The 13,177-nt window shown below is 41.3% G+C and overlaps 8 non-coding genes across 8 annotated transcripts; all 8 read right to left on the minus strand.

The window, feature by feature from the left end:
* Positions 1 to 235: 235 nt before the first annotated feature.
* Positions 236 to 321, minus strand: TRNAY-AUA (transfer RNA tyrosine (anticodon AUA)). The gene is given in 2 exon segments: positions 236 to 271; positions 285 to 321. It is a non-coding gene; the product is annotated as a tRNA-Tyr (tRNA).
* Positions 322 to 881: 560 nt separating this feature from the next.
* Positions 882 to 967, minus strand: TRNAY-AUA (transfer RNA tyrosine (anticodon AUA)). The gene is given in 2 exon segments: positions 882 to 917; positions 931 to 967. It is a non-coding gene; the product is annotated as a tRNA-Tyr (tRNA).
* Positions 968 to 1,527: 560 nt separating this feature from the next.
* TRNAY-AUA (transfer RNA tyrosine (anticodon AUA)) lies at positions 1,528 to 1,613 on the minus strand. The gene is given in 2 exon segments: positions 1,528 to 1,563; positions 1,577 to 1,613. It is a non-coding gene; the product is annotated as a tRNA-Tyr (tRNA).
* Positions 1,614 to 2,773: 1,160 nt separating this feature from the next.
* On the minus strand, positions 2,774 to 2,859 carry TRNAY-AUA (transfer RNA tyrosine (anticodon AUA)). Its single transcript is given in 2 exon segments — positions 2,774 to 2,809; positions 2,823 to 2,859. It is a non-coding gene; the product is annotated as a tRNA-Tyr (tRNA).
* Positions 2,860 to 4,065: 1,206 nt separating this feature from the next.
* TRNAY-AUA (transfer RNA tyrosine (anticodon AUA)) lies at positions 4,066 to 4,151 on the minus strand. Its single transcript is given in 2 exon segments — positions 4,066 to 4,101; positions 4,115 to 4,151. It is a non-coding gene; the product is annotated as a tRNA-Tyr (tRNA).
* Positions 4,152 to 6,003: 1,852 nt separating this feature from the next.
* TRNAY-AUA (transfer RNA tyrosine (anticodon AUA)) lies at positions 6,004 to 6,089 on the minus strand. Its single transcript is given in 2 exon segments — positions 6,004 to 6,039; positions 6,053 to 6,089. It is a non-coding gene; the product is annotated as a tRNA-Tyr (tRNA).
* Positions 6,090 to 8,586: 2,497 nt separating this feature from the next.
* TRNAY-AUA (transfer RNA tyrosine (anticodon AUA)) lies at positions 8,587 to 8,672 on the minus strand. Its single transcript is given in 2 exon segments — positions 8,587 to 8,622; positions 8,636 to 8,672. It is a non-coding gene; the product is annotated as a tRNA-Tyr (tRNA).
* Positions 8,673 to 11,815: 3,143 nt separating this feature from the next.
* TRNAY-AUA (transfer RNA tyrosine (anticodon AUA)) lies at positions 11,816 to 11,901 on the minus strand. The gene is given in 2 exon segments: positions 11,816 to 11,851; positions 11,865 to 11,901. It is a non-coding gene; the product is annotated as a tRNA-Tyr (tRNA).
* Positions 11,902 to 13,177: the final 1,276 nt, after the last annotated feature.

The following is a 13,177-nucleotide window of genomic DNA, read 5'->3' on the forward strand; positions in this document are numbered from 1 at the left end:
TTGTCAAGGGGATTCTGCTGTTTTGTCAGTTCATAGCAAGAGATGGGGATCCAAAACACCTCACAGGAAACCAATGAAGATTTGTGTTGGACAGAAAAATAAGGTGGTCACAGCCTCAAAGCAAAAGGCATCTATTTTCAGTGATGAAATATAATATAATTATAAATTGTCTGTTATTTTACTTTCCAAGTATTTTACTTTCCAAGTATTCAATAAAATGTGCATTTGGCAAAAGTCCTTCGAGCCGGATTTGAACCAGCGACCTAAGGATGCCTGTTTTACCACTATAGTCCTCCGCTCTACCAACTGAGCTATCAAAGGCTTGGCAAATCATTCTCTAGCAAACTCAATACGAGCTTCCACTTCAACCGTCGACTTGTAAACATCTCTTGCAATTCGTGCAAAATACTACAAATTTGGCTTGTGACGTTCCCGAATTGAGTAAAAGCACATCAGTTCACAATTTAAAAAATGACCCCCTCCGCAGTCTCCCGCATGTTACTGACCACCATACAAAGGAGGAAAAGTTGAAAGGCGGCGCCTCACAGGCCATCTCCTCAGAGTATTCATCAGTGTTCGGCCTTGACAATATTTTAATATCTTGGATGGTGTATAGTGTTCTCCCATTTCCCTTGAGAAATCAAGATTGTCAAGGGGATTCTGCTGTTTTGTCAGTTCATAGCAAGAGATGGGGATCCAAAACACCTCACAGGAAACCAATGAAGATTTGTGTTGGACAGAAAAATAAGGTGGTCACAGCCTCAAAGCAAAAGGCATCTATTTTCAGTGATGAAATATAATATAATTATAAATTGTCTGTTATTTTACTTTCCAAGTATTTTACTTTCCAAGTATTCAATAAAATGTGCATTTGGCAAAAGTCCTTCGAGACGGATTTGAACCAGCGACCTAAGGATGCCTGTTTTACCACTATAGTCCTCCGCTCTACCAACTGAGCTATCAAAGGCTTGGCAAATCAGTCTCTAGCAAACTCAATACGAGCTTCCACTTCAACCGTCGACATTCAAACATCTCTTGCAATTCGTGCAAAATACTACAAATTTGGCTTGTGAGGTTCCCGAATTGAGTAAAAGCACATCAGTTCACAATTTAAAAAATGACCCCCTCCGCAGTCTCCCGCATGTTACTGACCACCATACAAAGGAGGAAAAGTTGAAAGGCGGCGCCTCACAGGCCATCTCCTCAGAGTATTCATCAGTGTTCGGCCTTGACAATATTTTAATATCTTGGATGGTGTATAGTGTTCTCCCATTTCCCTTGAGAAATCAAGATTGTCAAGGGGATTCTGCTGTTTTGTCAGTTCATAGCAAGAGATGGGGATCCAAAATACCTCACAGGAAAACAACGAAGATTGGTGTCGGACAGAAAAATAACGTGGCCACAGCCTCAAAGCAAAAGGCATCTATTTTCAGTGATGAAATATAATATAATTATAAATTGTCTGTTATTTTACTTTCCAAGTATTTTACTTTCCAAGTATTCAATAAAATGTGCATTTGGCAAAAGTCCTTCGAGCCGGATTTGAACCAGGGACCTAAGGATGCCTGTTTTACCACTATAGTCCTCTGCTCTACCAACTGAGCTATCGAAGGCTTGGCAAATCGTTCTCTAGCAAACTCAATACGAGCTTCCACTTCAACCGTCGACTTGTAAACATCTCTTGCAATTCGTGCAAAATACTACAAATTTGGCTTGTGACGTTCCCGAATTGAGTAAAAGCACATCAGTTCACAATTTAAAAAATGACCCCCTCCGCAGTCTCCCGCATGTTACTGACCACCATACAAAGGAGGAAAAGTTGAAAGGCGGCGCCTCACAGGCCATCTCCTCAGAGTATTCATCAGTGTTCGGCCTTGACAATATTTTAATATCTTGGATGGTGTATAGTGTTCTCCCATTTCCCTTGAGAAATCAAGATTGTCAAGGGGATTCTGCTGTTTTGTCAGTTCATAGCAAGAGATGGGGATCCAAAATACCTCACAGGAAAACAACGAAGATTGGTGTCGGACAGAAAAATAATGTGGCCACAGCCTCAAAGCAAAAGGCATCTATTTTCAGTGATGAATATAATATAATTATAAATTGTCTGTTATTTTACTTTCCAAGTATTTTACTTTCCAAGTATTCAATAAAATGTGCATTTGGCAAAAGTCCTTTGAGCCGGATTTGAATCAGCGACGAGCTATCGAAGGCTTGGCAAATCATTCTCTAGCAAACTCAATACGAGCTTCCACTTCAACCGTCCACTTGTAAACATCTCTTGCAATTCGTGCAAAATACTACAAATTTGGCTTGTGAGGTTCCCGAATTGAGTAAAAGCACATCAGTTCCCAATTAAAAAAATGACCCCCTCCGCAGTCTCCCGCATGTTAATGACCACTATACTAAGGGGGAAAAGTTGAAAGGCGGCGCCTCACAGGCCATCTCCTCAGAGTATTCAGCCGTGTTGGGCCTTGACAATATTTTAATATCTTGGATGGTGTATAGTGTTCTCTCATTTCCCTTGAGAAATCAAGATTGTCAAGGGGATTCTGCTGTTTTGCCAGTTCATAGCAAGAGATGGGGATCCAAAACACCTGACAGGAAACCAATGAAGATTCGTGTTGGACAGAAAAATAACGTGGCCACAGCCTCAAAGCAAAAGGCATCTATTTTCAGTGATGAAATATAATATAATTATAAATTGTCTGTTATTTTACTTTCCAAGTATTTTACTTTCCAAGTATTCAATAAAATGTGCATTTGGCAAGAGTCCTTCGAGCCGGATTTGAACCAGCGACCTAAGGATGCCTGTTTTACCACTATAGTCCTCCGCTCTACCAACTGAGCTATCAAAGGCTTGGCAAATCAGTCTCTAGCAAGCTCAATACGAGCTTCCACTTCAACCGTCGACATTCAAACATCTCTTGCAATTCGTGCAAAATACTACAAATTTGGCTTGTGAGGTTCCCGAATTGAGTAAAAGCACATCAGTTCACAATTAAAAAAATGACCCCCTCCGCAGTCTCCCGCATGTTACTGACCACCATACAAAGGAGGAAAAGTTGAAAGGCGGCGCCTCACAGGCCATCTCCTCAGAGTATTCATCAGTGTTCGGCCTTGACAATATTTTAATATCTTGGATGGTGTATAGTGTTCTCCCATTTCCCTTGAGAAATCAAGATTGTCAAGGGGATTCTGCTGTTTTGTCAGTTCATAGCAAGAGATGGGGATCCAAAATACCTCACAGGAAACCAACGAAGATTGGTGTCGGACAGAAAAATAACGTGGCCACAGCCTCAAAGCAAAAGGCATCTATTTTCAGTGATGAAATATAATATAATTATAAATTGTCTATTATTTTACTTTCCAAGTATTTTACTTTCCAAGTATTCAATAAAATGTGCATTTGGCAAAAGTCCCTCGAGCCGGATTTGAACCAGCCACCTAAGGATGCCTGTTTTTCCATTACAGTCCTCTGCTCTACCAACTGAGCTATCGAAGGCTTGGCAAATCGCTCTCTAGCAAACTCAATACGAGCTTCCACTTCAACCGTCGACTTGTAACCATCTCTTGCAATTCGTGCAAAATACTACAAATTTGGCTTGTGACGTTCCCGAATTGAGTAAAAGCACATCAGTTCCCAATGAAAAAAATGACCCCCTCCGCAGTCTCCCGCATGTTACTGACCACCATACTAAGGGGGAAAAGTTGAAAGGCGGCGCCTCACACGCCATCTCCTCAGAGTATTCAGCCGTGTTGGGCCTTGACAATATTTTAATATCTTGGATGGTGTATACTGTTCTCTCATTTCCCTTGAGAAATCAAGATTGTCAAGGGGATTCTGCTGTTTTGCCAGTTCATAGCAAGAGATGGGGATCTGAAACACCTCACAGGAAACCAATGAAGATTGGTGTTGGACAGAAACATAACGTGGCCACAGCCTCAAAGCAAAAGGCATCTATTTTCAGTGACGAAATATAATATAATTATAAATTGTCTGTTATTTTATTTTCCAAGTATTTTACTTTCCAAGTATTCAATAAAATGTGCATTTGGCAAGAGTCCTTCGAGCCGGATTTGAACCAGCGACCTAAGGATGCCTGTTTTATCACTATAGTCCTCCGCTCTACCAACTGAGCTATCAAAGGCTTGGCAAATCAGTCTCTAGCAAGCTCAATACGAGCTTCCACTTCAACCGTCGACATTCAAACATCTCTTGCAATTCGTGCAAAATACTACAAATTTGGCTTGTGAGGTTCCCGAATTGAGTAAAAGCACATCAGTTCACAATTAAAAAAATGACCCCCTCCGCAGTCTCCCGCATGTTACTGACCACCATACAAAGGAGGAAAAGTTGAAAGGCGGCGCCTCACAGGCCATCTCCTCAGAGTATTCATCAGTGTTCGGCCTTGACAATATTTTAATATCTTGGATGGTGTATAGTGTTCTCCCATTTCCCTTGAGAAATCAAGATTGTCAAGGGGATTCTGCTGTTTTGTCAGTTCATAGCAAGAGATGGGGATCCAAAATACCTCACAGGAAACCAACGAAGATTGGTGTCGGACAGAAAAATAACGTGGCCACAGCCTCAAAGCAAAAGGCATCTATTTTCAGTGATGAAATATAATATAATTATAAATTGTCTGTTATTTTACTTTCCAAGTATTTTACTTTCCAAGTATTCAATAAAATGTGCATTTGGCAAAAGTGCCTCGAGCCGGATTTGAACCAGCCACCTAAGGATGCCTGTTTTTCCATTACAGTCCTCTGCTCTACCAACTGAGCTATCGAAGGCTTGGCAAATCGTTCTCTAGCAAACTCAATACGAGCTTCCACTTCAACCGTCGACTTGTAAACATCTCTTGCAATTCGTGCAAAATACTACAAATTTGGCTTGTGACGTTCCCGAATTGAGTAAAAGCACATCAGTTCCCAATGAAAGAAATGACCCCCTCCGCAGTCTCCCGCATGTTACTGACCACCATACTAAGGGGGAAAAGTTGAAAGGCGGCGCCTCACAGGCCATCTCCTCAGAGTATTCAGCCGTGTTGGGCCTTGACAATATTTTAATATCTTGGATGGTGTATACTGTTCTCTCATTTCCCTTGAGAAATCAAGATTGTCAAGGGGATTCTGCTGTTTTGCCAGATCATAGCAAGAGATGGGGATCTGAAACACCTCACAGGAAACCAATGAAGATTGGTGTTGGACAGAAACATAACGTGGCCACAGCCTCAAAGCAAAAGGCATCTATTTTCAGTGACGAAATATAATATAATTATAAATTGTCTGTTATTTTATTTTCCAAGTATTTTACTTTCCAAGTATTCAATAAAATTTGCATTTGGCAAAAGTCCTTCGAGCCGGATTTGAACCAGCGACCTAAGGATGCCTGTTTTACCTCTACAGTCCTCCGCTCTACCAACTGAGCTTTCGAAGGCTTGGCAAATCATTCTCTAGCAAACTCAATACGAGCTTCCACTTCAACCCTCGACTTGTAAACATCTCTTGCAATTCGTGCAAAATACTACAAATTTGGCTTGTGAGGTTCCCGAATTGAGTAAAAGCACATCAGTTCCCAATTAAAAAAATGACCCCCTCCGCAGTCTCCCGCATGTTAATGACCACCATACTAAGGGGGAAAAGTTGAAAGGCGGCGCCTCACAGGCCATCTCCTCAGAGTATTCAGCCGTGTTGGGCCTTGACAATATTTTAATATCTTGGATGGTGTATAGTGTTCTCTCATTTCCCTTGAGAAATCAAGATTGTCAAGGGGATTCTGCTGTTTTGCCAGTTCATAGCAAGAGATGGGGATCCAAAACACCTGACAGGAAACCAATGAAGATTCGTGTTGGACAGAAAAATAACGTGGCCACAGCCTCAAAGCAAAAGGCATCTATTTTCAGTGATGAAATATAATATAATTATAAATTGTCTGTTATTTTACTTTCCAAGTATTTTACTTTCCAAGTATTCAATAAAATGTGCATTTGGCAAGAGTCCTTCGAGCCGGATTTGAACCAGCGACCTAAGGATGCCTGTTTTACCACTATAGTCCTCCGCTCTACCAACTGAGCTATCAAAGGCTTGGCAAATCAGTCTCTAGCAAGCTCAATACGAGCTTCCACTTCAACCGTCGACATTCAAACATCTCTTGCAATTCGTGCAAAATGCTACAAATTTGGCTTGTGAGGTTCCCGAATTGAGTAAAAGCACATCAGTTCACAATTAAAAAAATGACCCCCTCCGCAGTCTCCCGCATGTTACTGACCACCATACAAAGGAGGAAAAGTTGAAAGGCGGCGCCTCACAGGCCATCTCCTCAGAGTATTCATCAGTGTTCGGCCTTGACAATATTTTAATATCTTGGATGGTGTATAGTGTTCTCCCATTTCCCTTGAGAAATCAAGATTGTCAAGGGGATTCTGCTGTTTTGTCAGTTCATAGCAAGAGATGGGGATCCAAAATACCTCACAGGAAACCAACGAAGATTGGTGTCGGACAGAAAAATAACGTGGCCACAGCCTCAAAGCAAAAGGCATCTATTTTCAGTGATGAAATATAATATAATTATAAATTGTCTGTTATTTTACTTTCCAAGTATTTTACTTTCCAAGTATTCAATAAAATGTGCATTTGGCAAAAGTCCCTCGAGCCGGATTTGAACCAGCCACCTAAGGATACCTGTTTTTCCATTACAGTCCTCTGCTCTACCAACTGAGCTATCGAAGGCTTGGCAAATCGTTCTCTAGCAAACTCAATACGAGCTTCCACTTCAACCGTCGACTTGTAAACATCTCTTGCAATTCGTGCAAAATACTACAAATTTGGCTTGTGACGTTCCCGAATTGAGTAAAAGCACATCAGTTCCCAATGAAAAAAATGACCCCCTCCGCAATCTCCCGCATGTTACTGACCACCATACTAAGGGGGAAAAGTTGAAAGGCGGCGCCTCACAGGCCATCTCCTCAGAGTATTCAGCCGTGTTGGGCCTTGACAATATTTTAATATCTTGGATGGTGTATACTGTTCTCTCATTTCCCTTGAGAAATCAAGATTGTCAAGGGGATTCTGCTGTTTTGCCAGTTCATAGCAAGAGATGGGGATCTGAAACACCTCACAGGAAACCAATGAAGATTGGTGTTGGACAGAAACATAACGTGGCCACAGCCTCAAAGCAAAAGGCATCTATTTTCAGTGACGAAATATAATATAATTATAAATTGTCTGTTATTTTATTTTCCAAGTATTTTACTTTCCAAGTATTCAATAAAATTTGCATTTGGCAAAAGTCCTTCGAGCCGGATTTGAACCAGCGACCTAAGGATGCCTGTTTTACCACTACAGTCCTCCGCTCTACCAACTGAGCTTTCGAAGGCTTGGCAAATCATTCTCTAGCAAACTCAATACGAGCTTCCACTTCAACCCTCGACTTGTAAACATCTCTTGCAATTCGTGCAAAATACTACAAATTTGGCTTGTGAGGTTCCCGAATTGAGTAAAAGCACATCAGTTCCCAATTAAAAAAATGACCCCCTCCGCAGTCTCCCGCATGTTAATGACCACCATACTAAGGGGGAAAAGTTGAAAGGCGGCGCCTCACAGGCCATCTCCTCAGAGTATTCAGCCGTGTTGGGCCTTGACAATATTTTAATATCTTGGATGGTGTATAGTGTTCTCTCATTTCCCTTGAGAAATCAAGATTGTCAAGGGGATTCTGCTGTTTTGCCAGTTCATAGCAAGAGATGGGGATCCAAAACACCTGACAGGAAACCAATGAAGATTCGTGTTGGACAGAAAAATAACGTGGCCACAGCCTCAAAGCAAAAGGCATCTATTTTCAGTGATGAAATATAATATAATTATAAATTGTCTGTTATTTTACTTTCCAAGTATTTTACTTTCCAAGTATTCAATAAAATGTGCATTTGGCAAGAGTCCTTCGAGCCGGATTTGAACCAGCAACCTAAGGATGCCTGTTTTACCACTACAGTCCTCCCCTCTACCAACTGAGCTATCGAAGGCTTGGCATATCAACTCTAGCAAACTCAATACGAGCTTCCACTTCAACCGTCGACTTGTAAACATCTCTTGCAATTCGTGCAAAATACTACAAATTTGGCTTGTGAGGTTCCCGAATTGAGTAAAAGCACATCAGTTCCCAATTAAAAAAATGACCCCCTCCGCAGTCTCCCGCATGTTACTGACCACCATACTAAGGGGGAAAAGTTGAAAGGCGGCACCTCACAGGCCATCTCCTCAGAGTATTCAGCCGCGTTGGGCCTTGACAATATTTTAATATCTTGGATGGTGTATAGTGTTCTCTCATTTCCCTTGAGAAATCAAGATTGTCAAGGGGATTCTGCTGTTTTGCCAGTTCATAGCAAGAGATGGGGATCCAAAACACCTCACAGGAAACCAATGAAGATTTGTGTTGGACAGAAAAATAAGGTGGTCACAGCCTCAAAGCAAAAGGCATCTATTTTCAGTGATGAAATATAATATAATTATAAATTGTCTGTTATTTTACTTTCCAAGTATTTTACTTTCCAAGTATTCAATAAAATGTGCATTTGGCAAAAGTCCTTCGAGCCGGATTTGAACCAGCGACCTAAGGATGCCTGTTTTACCACTATAGTCCTCGGCTCTACCAACTGAGCTATCAAAGGCTTGGCAAATCAGGCTCTAGCAAGCTCAATACGAGCTTCCACTTCAACCGTCGACATTCAAACATCTCTTGCAATTCGTGCAAAATACTACAAATTTGGCTTGTGAGGTTCCTGAATTGAGTAAAAGCACATCAGTTCACAATTAAAAAAATGACCCCCTCCGCAGTCTCCCGCATGTTACTGACCACCATACAAAGGAGGAAAAGTTGAAAGGCGGCGCCTCACAGGCCATCTCCTCAGAGTATTCATCAGTGTTCGGCCTTGACAATATTTTAATATCTTGGATGGTGTATAGTGTTCTCCCATTTCCCTTGAGAAATCAAGATTGTCAAGGGGATTCTGCTGTTTTGTCAGTTCATAGCAAGAGATGGGGATCCAAAATACCTCACAGGAAACCAACGAAGATTGGTGTCGGACAGAAAAATAACGTGGCCACAGCCTCAAAGCAAAAGGCATCTATTTTCAGTGATGAAATATAATATAATTATAAATTGTCTGTTATTTTACTTTCCAAGTATTTTACTTTCCAAGTATTCAATAAAATGTGCATTTGGCAAAAGTCCCTCGAGCCGGATTTGAACCAGCCACCTAAGGATGCCTGTTTTACCATTACAGTCCTCTGTTCTACCAACTGAGCTATCGAAGGCTTGGCAAATTGTTCTCTAGCAAACTCAATACGAGCTTCCACTTCAACCGTCGACTTGTAAACATCTCTTGCAATTCGTGCAAAATACTACAAATTTGGCTTGTGACGTTCCCGAATTGAGTAAAAGCACATCAGTTCCCAATGAAAAAAATGACCCCCTCCGTAGTCTCCCGCATGTTACTGACCACCATACTAAGGGGGAAAAGTTGAAAGGCGGCGCCTAACAGGCCATCTCCTCAGAGTATTCAGCCGTGTTGGGCCTTGACAATATTTTAATATCTTGGATGGTGTATACTGTTCTCTCATTTCCCTTGAGAAATCAAGATTGTCAAGGGGATTCTGCTGTTTTGCCAGTTCATAGCAAGAGATGGGGATCTGAAACACCTCACAGGAAACCAATGAAGATTGGTGTTGGACAGAAACATAACGTGGCCACAGCCTCAAAGCAAAAGGCATCTATTTTCAGTGATGAAATATAATATAATTATAAATTGTCTGTTATTTTATTTTCCAAGTATTTTACTTTCCAAGTATTCAATAAAATTTGCATTTGGCAAAAGTCCTTCGAGCCGGATTTGAACCAGCGACCTAAGGATGCCTGTTTTACCACTAAAGTACTCCGCTCTACCAACTGAGCTTTCGAAGGCTTGGCAAATCATTCTCTAGCAAACTCAATACGAGCTTCCACTTCAACCGTCGACTTGTAAACATCTCTTGCAATTCATGCAAAATACTACAAATTTGGCTTGTGAGGTTCCCGAACTGAGTAAAAGCACATCAGTTCCCAATTAAAAAAATGACCCCCTCCGCAGTCGCCCGCATGTTACTGACCACCATACTAAGGGGGAAAAGTTGAAAGGCGGCACCTCACAGGCCATCTCCTCAGAGTATTCAGCCGCGTTGGGCCTTGACAATATTTTAATATCTTGGATGGTGTATACTGTTCTCTCATTTCCCTTGAGAAATCAAGATTGTCAAGGGGATTCTGCTGTTTTGCCAGTTCATAGCAAGAGATGGGGATCTGAAACACCTCACAGGAAACCAATGAAGATTGGTGTTGGACAGAAACATAACGTGGCCACAGCCTCAAAGCAAAAGGCATCTATTTTCAGTGATGAAATATAATATAATTATAAATTGTCTGTTATTTTATTTTCCAAGTATTTTACTTTCCAAGTATTCAATAAAATTTGCATTTGGCAAAAGTCCTTCGAGCCGGATTTGAACCAGCGACCTAAGGATGCCTGTTTTACCACTACAGTCCTCCGCTCTACCAACTGAGCTTTCGAAGGCTTGGCAAATCATTCTCTAGCAAACTCAATACGAGCTTCCACTTCAACCGTCGACTTGTAAACATCTCTTGCAATTCGTGCAAAATACTACAAATTTGGCTTGTGAGGTTCCCGAATTGAGTAAAAGCACATCAGTTCCCAATTAAAAAAATGACCCCCTCCGCAGTCTCCCGCATGTTAATGACCACCATACTAAGGGGGAAAAGTTGAAAGGCGGCGCCTCACAGGCCATCTCCTCAGAGTATTCAGCCGTGTTGGGCCTTGACAATATTTTAATATCTTGGATGGTGTATAGTGTTCTCTCATTTCCCTTGAGAAATCAAGATTGTCAAGGGGATTCTGCTGTTTTGCCAGTTCATAGCAAGAGATGGGGATCCAAAACACCTGACAGGAAACCAATGAAGATTCGTGTTGGACAGAAAAATAACGTGGCCACAGCCTCAAAGCAAAAGGCATCTATTTTCAGTGATGAAATATAATATAATTATAAATTGTCTGTTATTTTACTTTCCAAGTATTTTACTTTCCAAGTATTCAATAAAATGTGCATTTGGCAAGAGTCCTTCGAGCCGGATTTGAACCAGCGACCTAAGGATGCCTGTTTTACCACTACAGTCCTCCCCTCTACCAACTGAGCTATCGAAGGCTTGGCATATCAACTCTAGCAAACTCAATACGAGCTTCCACTTCAACCGTCAACTTGTAAACATCTTTTGCAATTCGTGCAAAATACTACAAATTTGGCTTGTGAGGTTCCCGAATTGAGTAAAAGCACATCAGTTCCCAATTAAAAAAATGACCCCCTCCGCAGTCTCCCGCATGTTACTGACCACCATACTAAGGGGGAAAAGTTGAAAGGCGGCACCTCACAGGCCATCTCCTCAGAGTATTCAGCCGCGTTGGGCCTTGACAATATTTTAATATCTTGGATGGTGTATAGTGTTCTCTCATTTCCCTTGAGAAATCAAGATTGTCAAGGGGATTCTGCTGTTTTGCCAGTTCATAGCAAGAGATGGGGATCCAAAACACCTCACAGGAAACCAATGAAGATTTGTGTTGGACAGAAAAATAAGGTGGTCACAGCCTCAAAGCAAAAGGCATCTATTTTCAGTGATGAAATATAATATAATTATAAATTGTCTGTTATTTTACTTTCCAAGTATTTTACTTTCCAAGTATTCAATAAAATGTGCATTTGGCAAAAGTCCTTCGAGCCGGATTTGAACCAGCGACCTAAGGATGCCTGTTTTACCACTATAGTCCTCCGCTTTACCAACTGAGCTATCAAAGGCTTGGCAAATCAGTCTCTAGCAAGCTCAATACGAGCTTCCACTTCAACCGTCGACATTCAAACATCTCTTGCAATTCGTGCAAAATACTACAAATTTGGCTTGTGAGGTTCCCGAATTGAGTAAAAGCACATCAGTTCACAATTAAAAAAATGACCCCCTCCGCAGTCTCCCGCATGTTACTGACCACCATACAAAGGAGGAAAAGTTGAAAGGCGGCGCCTCACAGGCCATCTCCTCAGAGTATTCATCAGTGTTCGGCCTTGACAATATTTTAATATCTTGGATGGTGTATAGTGTTCTCCCATTTCCCTTGAGAAATCAAGATTGTCAAGGGGATTCTGCTGTTTTGTCAGTTCATAGCAAGAGATGGGGATCCAAAATACCTCACAGGAAACCAACGAAGATTGGTGTCGGACAGAAAAATAACGTGGCCACAGCCTCAAAGCAAAAGGCATCTATTTTCAGTGATGAAATATAATATAATTATAAATTGTCTGTTATTTTACTTTCCAAGTATTTTACTTTCCAAGTATTCAATAAAATGTGCATTTGGCAAACGTCCCTCGAGCCGGATTTGAACCAGCCACCTAAGGATGCCTGTTTTACCATTACAGTCCTCTGCTCTACCAACTGAGCTATCAAAGGCTTGGCAAATCGTTCTCTAGCAAACTCAATACGAGCTTCCACTTCAACCGTCGACTTGTAAACATCTCTTGCAATTCGTGCAAAATACTACAAATTTGGCTTGTGACGTTCCCGAATTGAGTAAAAGCACATCAGTTCCCAATGAAAAAAATGACCCCCTCCGCAGTCTCCCGCATGTTACTGACCACCATACTAAGGGGGAAAAGTTGAAAGGCGGCGCCTCACAGGCCATCTCCTCAGAGTATTCAGCCGTCTTGGGCCTTGACAATATTTTAATATCTTGGATGGTGTATACTGTTCTCTCATTTCCCTTGAGAAATCAAGATTGTCAAGGGGATTCTGCTGTTTTGCCAGTTCATAGCAAGAGATGGGGATCTGAAACACCTCACAGGAAACCAATGAAGATTGGTGTTGGACAGAAACATAACGTGGCCACAGCCTCAAAGCAAAAGGCATCTATTTTCAGTGATGAAATATAATATAATAATAAATTGTCTGTTATTTTATTTTCCAAGTATTTTACTTTCCAAGTATTCAATAAAATTTGCATTTCTATGGCAAGACTGGAGGCGAGCATTATGCTTCATCTTCCTTTATTTCTACTCTTCAGCAGTTCAACAAACATGTAAA

This window comes from Ambystoma mexicanum, chromosome 1p, assembly GCF_040938575.1.
Source record: "Ambystoma mexicanum isolate Mex_15411 chromosome 1p, UKY_AmexF1_1, whole genome shotgun sequence".
Lineage (NCBI taxonomy): Eukaryota > Metazoa > Chordata > Amphibia > Caudata > Ambystomatidae > Ambystoma > Ambystoma mexicanum.